The 13,817-nt window shown below is 56.8% G+C and overlaps 1 protein-coding gene across 1 annotated transcript in view; it reads right to left on the reverse strand.

Annotated features, from left to right (window-relative positions):
* LOC128695339 (uncharacterized protein MCAP_0864) overlaps positions 1-13,817 on the reverse strand; it is a 139,459-nt gene that overhangs the window by 70,385 nt on the left and 55,257 nt on the right. The gene's annotated exons all lie outside the window — the stretch shown is intronic.

Below are 13,817 nucleotides of genomic sequence, written 5' to 3' on the forward strand. Positions count from 1 at the left end.
TACCAGCTGCACCTCACAAGACTGCCGCTCCCACGAGCCCTCCTAGGGCGGGGATGGTGGTAGAGCTGCTACCAGCTGCACCTCACAAGACTGCCGCTCCCACGAGCCCTCCTAGGGCGGGGATGGTGGTAGAGCTGCTACCAGCTGCACCTCACAAGACTGCCGCTCCCACGAGCCCTCCTAGGGCGGGGATGGTGGTAGAGCTTGCTACCAGCTGCACCTCACAAGACTGCCGCTCCCACGAGCCCTCCTAGGGCGGGGATGGTGGTAGAGCTTGCTACCAGCTGCACCTCACAAGACTGCCGCTCCCACGAGCCCTCCTAGGGCGGGGATGGTGGTAGAGCTGCTACCAGCTGCACCTCACAAGACTGCCGCTCCCACGAGCCCTCCTAGGGCGGGGATGGTGGTAGAGCTGCTACCAGCTGCACCTCACAAGACTGCCGCTCCCACGAGCCCTCCTAGGGCGGGGATGGTGGTAGAGCTTGCTACCAGCTGCACCTCACAAGACTGCCGCTCCCACGAGCCCTCCTAGGGCGGGGATGGTGGTAGAGCTTGCTACCAGCTGCACCTCACAAGACTGCCGCTCCCACGAGCCCTCCTAGGGCGGGGATGGTGGTAGAGCTTGCTACAAGCTGCACCTCACAAGACTGCCGCTCCCACGAGCCCTCCTAGGGCGGGGATGGTGGTAGAGCTGCTACCAGCTGCACCTCACAAGACTGCCGCTCCCACGAGCCCTCCTAGGGCGGGGATGGTGGTAGAGCTGCTACCAGCTGCACCTCACAAGACTGCCGCTCCCACGAGCCCTCCTAGGGCGGGGATGGTGGTAGAGCTTGCTACCAGCTGCACCTCACAAGACTGCCGCTCCCACGAGCCCTCCTAGGGCGGGGATGGTGGTAGAGCTTGCTACCAGCTGCACCTCACAAGACTGCCGCTCCCACGAGCCCTCCTAGGGCGGGGATGGTGGTAGAGCTGCTACCAGCTGCACCTCACAAGACTGCCGCTCCCACCAGCCCTCCTAGGGCGGGGATGATGGTAGAGCTTGCTACCAGCTGCACCTCACAAGACTGCCGCTCCCACGAGCCCTACTAGGGCGGGGATGGTGGTAGAGCTTGCTACCAGCTGCACCTCACAAGACTGCCGCTCCCACGAGCCCTCCTAGGGCGGGGATGGTGGTAGAGCTTGCTACAAGCTGCACCTCACAAGACTGCCGCTCCCACGAGCCCTCCTAGGGCGGGGATGGTGGTAGAGCTGCTACCAGCTGCACCTCACAAGACTGCCGCTCCCACGAGCCCTCCTAGGGCGGGGATGGTGGTAGAGCTGCTACCAGCTGCACCTCACAAGACTGCCGCTCCCACGAGCCCTCCTAGGGCGGGGATGGTGGTAGAGCTGCTACCAGCTGCACCTCACAAGACTGCCGCTCCCACGAGCCCTCCTAGGGCGGGGATGGTGGTAGAGCTTGCTACCAGCTGCACCTCACAAGACTGCCGCTCCCACGAGCCCTCCTAGGGCGGGGATGGTGGTAGAGCTTGCTACCAGCTGCACCTCACAAGACTGCCGCTCCCACGAGCCCTCCTAGGGCGGGGATGGTGGTAGAGCTGCTACCAGCTGCACCTCACAAGACTGCCGCTCCCACGAGCCCTCCTAGGGCGGGGATGGTGGTAGAGCTGCTACCAGCTGCACCTCACAAGACTGCCGCTCCCACGAGCCCTCCTAGGGCGGGGATGGTGGTAGAGCTTGCTACCAGCTGCACCTCACAAGACTGCCGCTCCCACGAGCCCTCCTAGGGCGGGGATGGTGGTAGAGCTTGCTACCAGCTGCACCTCACAAGACTGCCGCTCCCACGAGCCCTCCTAGGGCGGGGATGGTGGTAGAGCTTGCTACAAGCTGCACCTCACAAGACTGCCGCTCCCACGAGCCCTCCTAGGGCGGGGATGGTGGTAGAGCTGCTACCAGCTGCACCTCACAAGACTGCCGCTCCCACGAGCCCTCCTAGGGCGGGGATGGTGGTAGAGCTGCTACCAGCTGCACCTCACAAGACTGCCGCTCCCACGAGCCCTCCTAGGGCGGGGATGGTGGTAGAGCTTGCTACCAGCTGCACCTCACAAGACTGCCGCTCCCACGAGCCCTCCTAGGGCGGGGATGGTGGTAGAGCTTGCTACCAGCTGCACCTCACAAGACTGCCGCTCCCACGAGCCCTCCTAGGGCGGGGATGGTGGTAGAGCTGCTACCAGCTGCACCTCACAAGACTGCCGCTCCCACCAGCCCTCCTAGGGCGGGGATGATGGTAGAGCTTGCTACCAGCTGCACCTCACAAGACTGCCGCTCCCACGAGCCCTACTAGGGCGGGGATGGTGGTAGAGCTTGCTACCAGCTGCACCTCACAAGACTGCCGCTCCCACGAGCCCTCCTAGGGCGGGGATGGTGGAAGAGCTTGCTACAAGCTGCACCTCACAAGACTGCCGCTCCCACGAGCCCTCCTAGGGCGGGGATGGTGGTAGAGCTGCTACCAGCTGCACCTCACAAGACTGCCGCTCCCACGAGCCCTCCTAGGGCGGGGATGGTGGTAGAGCTGCTACCAGCTGCACCTCACAAGACTGCCGCTCCCACGAGCCCTCCTAGGGCGGGGATGGTGGTAGAGCTTGCTACCAGCTGCACCTCACAAGACTGCCGCTCCCACGAGCCCTCCTAGGGCGGGGATGGTGGTAGAGCTTGCTACCAGCTGCACCTCACAAGACTGCCGCTCCCACGAGCCCTCCTAGGGCGGGGATGGTGGTAGAGCTTGCTACCAGCTGCACCTCACAAGACTGCCGCTCCCACGAGCCCTCCTAGGGCGGGGATGGTGGTAGAGCTGCTACCAGCTGCACCTCACAAGACTGCCGCTCCCACCAGCCCTCCTAGGGCGGGGATGATGGTAGAGCTTGCTACCAGCTGCACCTCACAAGACTGCCGCTCCCACGAGCCCTACTAGGGCGGGGATGGTGGTAGAGCTTGCTACCAGCTGCACCTCACAAGACTGCCGCTCCCACGAGCCCTCCTAGGGCGGGGATGGTGGTAGAGCTTGCTACCAGCTGCACCTCACAAGACTGCCGCTCCCACGAGCCCTCCTAGGGCGGGGATGGTGGTAGAGCTTGCTACCAGCTGCACCTCACAAGACTGCCGCTCCCACGAGCCCTCCTAGGGCGGGGATGGTGGTAGAGCTTGCTACCAGCTGCACCTCACAAGACTGCCGCTCCCACGAGCCCTCCTAGGGCGGGGATGGTGGTAGAGCTTGCTACCAGCTGCACCTCACAAGAGTGCCGCTCCCACGAGCCCTCCTAGGGCGGGGATGGTGGTAGAGCTGCTACCAGCTGCACCTCACAAGACTGCCGCTCCCACGAGCCTTCCTAGGGCGGGGATGGTGGTAGAGCTGCTACCAGCTGCACCTCACAAGACTGCCGCACCCACGAGCCCTCCTAAGGCGGGGATGATGGTAGAGCTTGCTACCAGCTGCACCTCACAAGACTGCCGCTCCCACGAGCCCTGCTTGGGCGGGGATGGTGGTAGAGCTTGCTACCAGCAGCACCTCACAAGACTGCCGCTCCCACGAGCCCTCCTAGGGCGGGGATGGTGGTAGAGCTTGCTACCAGCTGCACCTCACAAGACTGCCGCTCCCACGAGCCCTCCTAGGGCGGGGATGGTGGTAGAGCTGCTACCAGCTGCACCTCACAAGACTGCCGCTCCCACGAGACCTCCTAGGTCGGGGATGGTGGTAGAGCTTGCTACCAGCTGCACCTCACAAGACTGCCGCTCCCACGAGCCCTCCTAGGGCGTGGATGGTGGTAGAGCTGCTACCAGCTGCACCTCACAAGACTGCCGCTCCCACGAGCCCTCCTAGGGCGGGGATGGTGGTAGAGCTTGCTACCAGCTGCACCTCACAAGACTGCCGCTCCCACGAGCCCTCCTAGGGCGGGGATGGTGGTAGAGCTTGCTACCAGCTGCACCTCACAAGACTGCCGCTCCCACGAGCCCTCCTAGGGCGGGGATGGTGGTAGAGCTTGCTACCTGCTGCACCTCACAAGACTGCCGCTCCCAAGAGCCCTCCTAGGGAGGGGATGGTGGTATAGCTTGCTACCAGCTGCACCTCACAAGACTGCCGCTCCCACGAGCCCTCCTAGGGCGGGGATGGTGGTAGAGCTTGCTACCAGCTGCACCTCACAAGACTGCCGCTCCCACGAGCCCTCCTTGGGCGGGGATGGTGGTAGAGCTTGCTAACAGCTGCACCTCACAAGACTGCCGCTCCCACGAGCCCTCCTAGGGCGGGGATGGTGGTAGAGCTTGCTACCAGCTGCACCTCACAAGACTGCCGCTCCCACGAGCCCTCCTAGGGCGGGGATGGTGGTAGAGCTTGCTACCAGCTGCACCTCACAAGACTGCCGCTCCCACGAGCCCTCCTAGGGCGGGGATGGTGGTAGAGCTTGCTACCAGCTGCACCTCACAAGACTGCCGCTCCCACGAGCCCTCCTAGGGCGGGGATGGTGGTAGAGCTTGCTACCAGCTGCACCTCACAAGACTGCCGCTCCCACGAGCCCCCCTAGAGGGGGGATGGTGGTAGAGCTGCTACCAGCTGCACCTCACAAGACTGCCATTCCCACGAGCCCTCCTAGGGCGGGGATGGTGGTAGAGCTTGCTACCAGCTGCACCTCACAAGACTGCCGCTCCCACGAGCCCTCCTAGGGCGGGGATGGTGGTAGAGCTGCTACCAGCTGCACCTCACAAGACTGCCGCTCCCACGAGCCCTCCTAGGGCGGGGATGGTGGTAGAGCTGCTATCAGCTGCACCTCACAAGACTGCCGCTCCCACGAGCCCCCCTAGGGCGGGGATGGTTGTAGAGCTTGCTACCAGCTGCACCTCACAAGACTGCCACTCCCACGAGCCCCCATAGGGCGGGGATGGTGGTAGAGCTGCTACCAGCTGCACCTCACAAGACTGCCACTCCCACGAGCCCTCCTAGGGGGGTGATGGTGGTAGAGCTTGCTACCAGCTGCACCTCACAAGACTGCCGCTACCAAGAGCCCTCCTAGGGCGGGGATGGTGGTAGAGCTGTTACCAGCTGCACCTCTCAAGACTGCCACTCCCACGAGCCCTCCTAGGGCGGGGATGGTGGTAGAGCTTGCTACCAGCTGCACCTCACAAGACTGCCGCTCCCACGAGCCGTCCTAGGGCGGGGATGGTGGTAGAGCTGCTACCAGCTGCACCTCACAAGACTGCCGCTCCCACGAGCCCCCCTAGGGCGGGGATGGTGGTAGAGCTGCTACCAGCTGCACCTCACAAGACTGCCGCTCCCAGGAGCCCCCCTAGGGCTTGGATGGCGGAAGAGCTGCTACCAGCTGCACCTCACAAGACTGCCGCTCCCACGAGCCCCCCTAGGGCGGGGATGGTGGTAGAGCTTGCTACCAGCTGCACCTCACAAGACTGCCGCTCCCACGAGCCCCCCTAGGGCGGGGATGGTGGTAGAGCTGCTACCAGCTGCACCTCACAAGACTGCCGCTCCCACGAGCCCTCCTAGGGCGGGGATGGTGGTAGAGCTTGCTACCAGCTGCACCTCACAAGACTGCCGCTCCCACGAGCCCTCCTAGGGCGGGGATGGTTGTAGAGCTTGCTACCAGCTGCACCTCACAAGACTGCCGCTACCACGAGCCCTCCTAGGGCGGGGATGGTGGTAGAGCTTGCTACCAGCTGCACCTCACAAGACTGCCGCTCCCACGAGCCCTCCTAGGGCGGGGATGGTGGTAGAGCTTGCTACCAGCTGCACCTCACAAGACTGCCGCTCCCACGAGCCCTCCTAGGTCGGGGATGGTGGTAGAGCTGCTACCAGCTGCACCTCACAAGACTGCCGCTCCCACGAGCCCTCCTAGGTCGGGGATGGTGGTAGAGCTTGCTACCAGCTGCACCTCACAAGACTGCCGCTCCCACGAGCCCTCCTAGGGCGGGGATGGTGGTAGAGCTTGCTACCAGCTGCACCTCACAAGACTGCCGCTCCCACGAGCCCTCCTAGGTCGGGGATGGTGGTCGACCTTGCTACCAGCTGCACCTCACAAGACTGCAGCTCCCACGAGCCCTCCTAGGGCGGGGATGGTGGTAGAGCTTGCTACCAGCTGCACCTCACAAGACTGCCGCTCCCACGAGCCCTCCTAGGGCGGGGATGGTGGTAGAGCTTGCTACCAGCTGCACCTCACAAGACTGCCGCTCCCACGAGCCCTCCTAGGGCGGGGATGGTGGTAGAGCTTGCTACCAGCTGCACCTCACACGACCGCCGCTCCCACGAGCCCTCCTAGGGCGGGGATGGTGGTAGAGCTTGCTACCAGCTGCACCTCACAAGACTGCCGCTCCCACGAGCCCTCCTAGGGCGGGGATGGTGGTAGAGCTGCTACCAGCTGCACCTCACAAGACTGCCGCTCCCACGAGCCCTCCTAGGGCGGGGATGGTGGTAGAGCTGCTACCAGCTGCACCTCACAAGACTGCCGCTCCCACGAGCCCTCCTAGGGCGGGGATGGTGGTAGAGCTTGCTACCAGCTGCACCTCACAAGACTGCCGCTCCCACGAGCCCTCCTAGGGCGGGGATGGTGGCAGAGCTTGCTACCAGCTGCACCTCACAAGACTGCCGCTCCCACGAGCCCTCCTAGGGCGGGGATGGTGGTAGAGCTTGCTACCAGCTGCACCTCACACGACCGCCGCTCCCACGAGCCCTCCTTGGGCGGGGATGGTGGTAGAGCTTGCTACCAGCTGCACCTCACAAGACTGCCGCTCCCACGAGCCCTCCTAGGGCGGGGATGGTGGTAGAGCTTGCTACCAGCTGCACCTCACAAGACTGCCGCTCCCACGAGCCCTCCTAGGGCGGGGATGGTGGTAGAGCTGCTACCAGCTGCACCTCACAAGACTGCCGCTCCCACGAGCCCTCCTAGGGCGGGGATGGTGGTAGAGCTGCTACCAGCTGCACCTCACAAGACTGCCGCTCCCACGAGCCCCCCTAGGGCGGGGATGGTGGTAGAGCTGCTACCAGCTGCACCTCACAAGACTGCCTCTCCCACGAGCCCTCCTAGGGCGGGGATGGTGGTAGAGCTGCTACCAGCTGCACCTCACAAGACTGCCGCTCCCACGAGCCCTCCTAGGTCGGGGATGGTGGTAGAGCTTGCTACCAGCTGCACCTCACAAGACTGCCGCTCCCACGAGCCCTCCTAGGTCGGGGATGGTGGTAGAGCTTGCTACCAGCTGCACCTCACAAGACTGCCGCTCCCACGAGCCCTCCTAGGTCGGGGATGGTGGTAGAGCTTCCTACCAGCTGCACCTCACAAGACTGCCGCTCCCACGAGCCCTCCTAGGGCGGGGATGGTGGTAGAGCTTGCTACCAGCTGCACCTCACAAGACTGCCGCTCCCACGAGCCCTCCTAGGGCGGGGATGGTGGTAGAGCTTGCTACCAGCTGCACCTCACAAGACTGCCGCTCCCACGAGCCCTCCTAGGGCGGGGATGGTGGTAGAGCTTGCTACCAGCTGCACCTCACAAGACTGCCGCTCCCACGAGCCCTCCTAGGGCGGGGATGGTGGTAGAGCTTGCTACCAGCTGCACCTCACAAGACTGCCGCTCCCACGAGCCCTCCTAGGTCGGGGATGGTGGTAGAGCTGCTACCAGCTGCACCTCACAAGACTGCCGCTCCCACGAGCCCTCCTAGGTCGGGGATGGTGGTAGAGCTTGCTATCAGCTGCACCTCACAAGACTGCCTCTCCCACGAGCCCTCCTAGGGCGGGGATGGTGGTAGAGCTTGCTACCAGCTGCACCTCACAAGACTGCCGCTCCCACGAGCCCTCCTAGGTCGGGGATGGTGGTAGAGCTGCTACCAGCTGCACCTCACAAGACTGCCGCTCCCACGAGCCCTCCTAGGTCGGGGATGGTGGTAGAGCTTGCTACCAGCTGCACCTCACAAGACTGCCTCTCCCACGAGCCCTCCTAGGGCGGGGATGGTGGTAGAGCTTGCTACCAGCTGCACCTCACAAGACTGCCGCTCCCACGAGCCCTCCTAGGTCGGGGATGGTGGTAGAGCTTGCTACCAGCTGCACCTCACAAGACTGCCGCTCCCACGAGCCCTCCTAGGGCGGGGAAGGTGGTAGAGCTTGCTACCAGCTGCACCTCACAAGACTGCCGCTCCCACGAGCCCTCCTAGGGCGGGGATGGTTGTAGAGCTTGCTACCAGCTGCACCTCACAAGACTGCCGCTCCCACGAGCCCCCCTAGGGCGGGGATGGTGGTAGAGCTTGCTACCAGCTGCACCTCACAAGACTGCCGCTCCCACGAGCCCTCCTAGGGCGGGGATGGTGGTAGAGCTGCTACCAGCTGCACCTCACGAGACTGCCGCTCCCACGAGCCCTCCTAGGGCGGGATGGTGGTAGAGCTTGCTACCAGCTGCACCTCACAAGACTGCCGCTCCCACGAGCCCTCCTAGGGCGGGGATGGTGGTAGAGCTTGCTACCAGCTGCACCTCACAAGACTGCCGCTCCCACGAGCCCTCCTAGGGCGGGGATGGTGGTAGAGCTGCTACCAGCTGCACCTCACAAGACTGCCGCTCCCATGAGCCCTCCTAGGGCGGGGATGGTGGTAGAGCTGCTACCAGCTGCACCTCACAAGACTGCCGCTCCCACGAGCCCTCCTAGGGCGGCGATGGTGGTAGAGCTTGCTACCAGCTGCACCTCACAAGACTGCCGCTCCCACGAGCCCTCCTAGGGCGGGGATGGTGGTAGAGCTGCTACCAGCTGCACCTCACAAGACTGCCGCTCCCACGAGCCCTCCTAGGGCGGGGATGGTGGTAGAGCTTGCTACCAGCTGCACCTCACAAGACTGCCGCTCCCACGAGCCCTCCTAGGGCGGGGATGGTGGTAGAGCTTGCTACCAGCTGCACCTCACAAGACTGCCGCTCCCACCAGCCCTCCTAGGGCGGGGAAGGTGGTAGAGCTTGCTACCAGCTGCACCTCACAAGACTGTCGCTCCCACGAGCCCTCCTAGGGCGGGGATGGTGGTAGAGCTGCTACCAGCTGCACCTCACAAGACTGCCGCTCCCACGAGCCCTCCTAGGGCGGGGATGGTGGTAAAGCTTGCTACCACACTGCACCTCACAAGACTGCCGCTCCCACGAGCCCTCCTAGGGCGGGGATGGTGGTAGAGCTTGCTACCAGCTGCACCTCACAGGACTGCCGCTCCCACGAGCCCCCATGGAGCGGGGCAGATGGCAGACCAGAGGCATAACCTCTCTTTACGAGCCCCGTTAGGGCGGGGAATGGGGCTAGGGCTGGGGACAGCTGGTCCCAAAGCTATGGAGGTACTTGTACCTCCTTCCATGGGAGACATTGGTTTCAAGACACTTCCAAGAGAGGGAGCCAAGGCTGGGCCACCATCTGAACAAACAATAACAACAATACATAAGTATAGTTAATGAGAGAGCACTTGCACTTGTTAATTGTACTATCATTCATTTCCCAGGATATAATTGAGCAAGCTTGAAAATATAAGACAGCCATGGAAGGCGCTCCAGCTTACCAGTATGTCCGCCACTGCTCAACAAAATATGTGAAAAACGCAATTAGAATGCGAATTTTCTATTCCTTTTAAAATTCTCTTCAATCCTAAAAGAAAAAAATACATGATTTTGTTTTTTAAGAAAGACTAATTTCATGTGTTTTTTTTTTTTATACCTCTGGCAAATTTGCACCTAGGTAGTTTAAATTGAATAAAAAATTACATTTACCTACGATACACCAACAATTAACGTTGCAAAACAATAAGACATTCTTTAGTTATTATAAGGAAGTCAATTTATTTAACAATGCATATCAAGGTTCACAAAGACAGAAGTGAAAACGAAGCTTCATGTAATAAAAGCTGTCAAAGGCACTCTCCAATTTTTGTAACTTTTGTAAAATTTTACGTTTCCACATATATAGTCTCAACTTTCAAAGACTCGAACAATTAGAAGAATGAACGAGACTCGAACTGTGGGTCTTGCATCTAGCAGCCCAACCTCTTACCACTGAGCCACCAGCTTGCAGTAGCAAGATTGTACAACTAAACCTTCCGTGATACAGCTGTATCAGCGGCACCAAGTGTAAACCTACTGTTTCTTACCTCAGCCCCCGAGGCTTTCATGGTACATCTGTTCTCATACCGTTCTTACCAATATAATACCTTAACTCAAACCATACCACAGGTTCTAACCCCACCCGAGGTATGGTTTGTTTGCAGTCATGTCATTACGATTTCGTGAGTCCCATTAACTCAAAACCCGTCATCATGATGGAGTGTCAATGAATAATAAACAGAAGAATGGAATGGTCCTGACAATGACATTAGTTCACGTTTTTTCAGTGGTTGTCGTATTTGTAATTTTAATGGTAAATACACATAGAAGTATCCCTAAATGTTTAAAATTAGGTTTGAAACGTTAAAAAAAAGGTTTAGCAATTTTGAACCCTGACAAAAAAAGTCGAGAGGTAAATATTCAAGATAATTTTCATAATAGACTAGTATGATAGCTAAGTGATATTTAGAATAATAAAGGGTACAATCCTTAATTTTTAAAGGGATAGATATTTCAACAAATCATTGAAAAGATGTTAAAACGATCTAAACTCTACGAAATTTAATCCAATGAATCCTTGTGAACCTTCCATGTATGTCTGTCTTGAAAGAACTATAACCAGTTGACAACACAAGGGTCATAATTAGTTAGTTTAATATATTTATTATGTACCCCATACCCATCCTGTGGGCGGTAGTCAAAAGATTACAGAGGTACATAATGAGTCCAGGGACTGGGCCCCAAAGTTTTGATAACTGAGCAAGTTACAGAGGTAATGAACTCACAATTTACGAAGGTAATGAACTCATAATTTACGAAGGTAATAAACACCAGGTAGGTCTGGCCACAGTCATGACAAGTTACAAAGGTATTTACAGATTTTAGAGGTACGTAATGGGTCCAGGGACTTGGCCCCCAAACTTTTGATAGCTGAACTAGGTACAAAGGTAATGAACTCACAAGTTACAAAGGTAATGAACTCACAAGTTACAAAGGTAATGAATCTTGTAAGTATGGTTACTTACGTTTATACATGGCTACAATCATGAACAAATTATAGAGTAATGAGCAATTCACACTTCCACACCCGGTCACAACTGTAATGAGTTATTGGTGCAAATATTGATTGTTGAGTCACACACACACACACACACACACACACACACACACACACACACACACACACACACACACACACACACACACACACACACACACACACTCCCCATGGGTATTGAGAGAGGGAGCAGAGGCGCTATGTGTACCCCTAACAACAATATTCAATACATCTATCGAAACAGGGAGATTGCCTGAGGCATGGAAGACAGCAAATGTAGTCCCAATCTTTAAAAAAGGAGACAGACATGAAGCATTAAACTACAGACCAGTGTCACTGACATGTATAGTATGCAAAATCATGGAGAAGATTATCAGGAGAAGAGTGGTGGAACACCTAGAAAGGAATGATCTCATCAACAGCAGCCAACATGGTTTCAGGGACGGGAAATCCTGTGTCACAAACCTACTGGAGTTCTATGACATGGTGACAGCAGTAAGACAAGAGAGAGAGGGGTGGGTGGATTGCATATTCTTGGACTGCAAGAAGGCGTTTGACACAGTTCCACACAAGAGATTGGTGCAAAAACTGGAGGACCAAGCAGGGATAACAGGGAAGGCACTACAATGGATCAGAGAATACTTGTCAGGAAGACAGCAGCGAGTCATGGTACGTGGCGAGGTGTCAGAGTGGGCACCTGTGACCAGCGGGGTCCCACAGGGGTCAGTCATAGGACCAGCGCTGTTTCTGGTATTTGTGAACGACATGACGGAAAGAATAGACTCTGAGGTGTCCCTGTTTGCAGATGACGTGAAGTTGATGAGAAGAATTCACTCGATCGAAGACCAGGCAGAACTACAAAGGGATCTGGACAGGCTGCAGACCTGGTCCAGCAATTGGCTCCTGGAGTTCAATCCCACCAAGTGCAAAGTCATGAAGATTGGGGAAGGGCAAAGAAGATCGCAGACGGAGTACAGTCTAGGGGGCCAGAGACTACAAACCTCACTCAAGGAAAAAGATCTTGGGGTGAGTATAACACCAGGCACATCTCCTGAAGAGCACATCAATCAAATAACTGCTGAAGCATATGGGCGCCTAGCAAACCTCAGAACAGCATTCCGACATCTTAATAAGGAATCATTCAGGACCCTGTACACCGTGTACGTTAGGCCCATATTGGAGTATGCGGCACCAGTTTGGAACCCACACCTAGCCAAGCACGTAAAGAAACTAGAGAAAGTGCAAAGGTTTGCAACAAGACTAGTCCCAGAGCTAAGAGGTATGTCCTACGAGGAGAGGTTAAGGGAAATCAACCTGACGACACTGGAGGACAGGAGAGATAGGGGGGATATGATAACGACATACAAAATACTGAGAGAAATTGACAAGGTGGACAAAGACAGGATGTTCCAGAGATTGGACACAGTAACAAGGGGACACAGTTGGAAGTTGAAGACACAGATGAATCACAGGGATGTTAGGAAGTATTTCTTCAGCCACAGAGTAGTCAGTTTGGGAAGCGATGTAGTGGAGGCAGGATCCATACATAGCTTTAAGCAGAGGTATGATAAAGCTCACGGTTCAGGGAGAGTGACCTAGTAGTGATCAGTGAAGAGGCGGGGCCAGGAGCTTGGGATCGACCCCTGCAACCTCAAGTAAGTGAGTACAACTAGGTGAGTACACACACACACACACACACACACACACACACACACACACACACACACACACACACACACACACACACACACACACACACATACACACACACACAAACACATACAAACACACACACACAAGGAGGCAAAAACTAAGTGCATTAGAGAATTGAAGATGTATAGAAGGCAAAGGTCCCAGGAAAATAAAGCGATCAGTCGAAGAGCCAGAAACGAATATGCGCAGATAAGGAGGGAGGCCCAGCGACAGTACGAAAACAACATAGCATCGAAAGCCAAGACTGACCCGAAACTACTGTTTAGCCACATTAAGAGGAAGACGACTGTTAAAGACCAGGTGATCAGGCTGAGGAAAGAAGGTGGGGAACTCACAAGAAACGATCAAGAGGTATTCGAGGAGCTCAACAGGATATTTAAGGAAGTATTTAGAGTGGAGACAGGAAAGACTCTGGGAAGACAGGACAGAGGGGGACACCAACAGGGAATAGACTAACAGGTGCTGGAGGACATGCACACAACTGAGGAGGAGGTGAAGAAGCTGCTAAGTGACCTTGATGCATCAAAGGTAATAGGACCAAACAACATCTCCCCGTGAGAGATGTTGTCTGGTCACACACACACACACTCACACACGCACACACACTCACACACACACACCCACACACACACACACACACACACACACACACGTGCAAGGGTCATAATATCTGCATTCTGTCTGAACACCGGCATCAAAAAAAAAATAATGGGAACCTTAGATTTCAGAAGATATGCCCTGAAAAATTCATTTCGGAATTTATGTTCTGGGATTATAATGTGGCTTAAAAAAAAATTAGAATACGTGCCCTCAACGTCTGATTGTCAGTAACGTTAATTCTCTCGTCACTAAACTGTCAAAGTTTTTACCAAATTACCTATATCCTGTTATTAATTGTGTTTGTAATTTCGTGTTTCCTAAAAGGGAAAATATATTTCAATTTTTAT

This window comes from Cherax quadricarinatus, chromosome 50 (assembly GCF_038502225.1).
Source record: "Cherax quadricarinatus isolate ZL_2023a chromosome 50, ASM3850222v1, whole genome shotgun sequence".
Lineage (NCBI taxonomy): Eukaryota > Metazoa > Arthropoda > Malacostraca > Decapoda > Parastacidae > Cherax > Cherax quadricarinatus.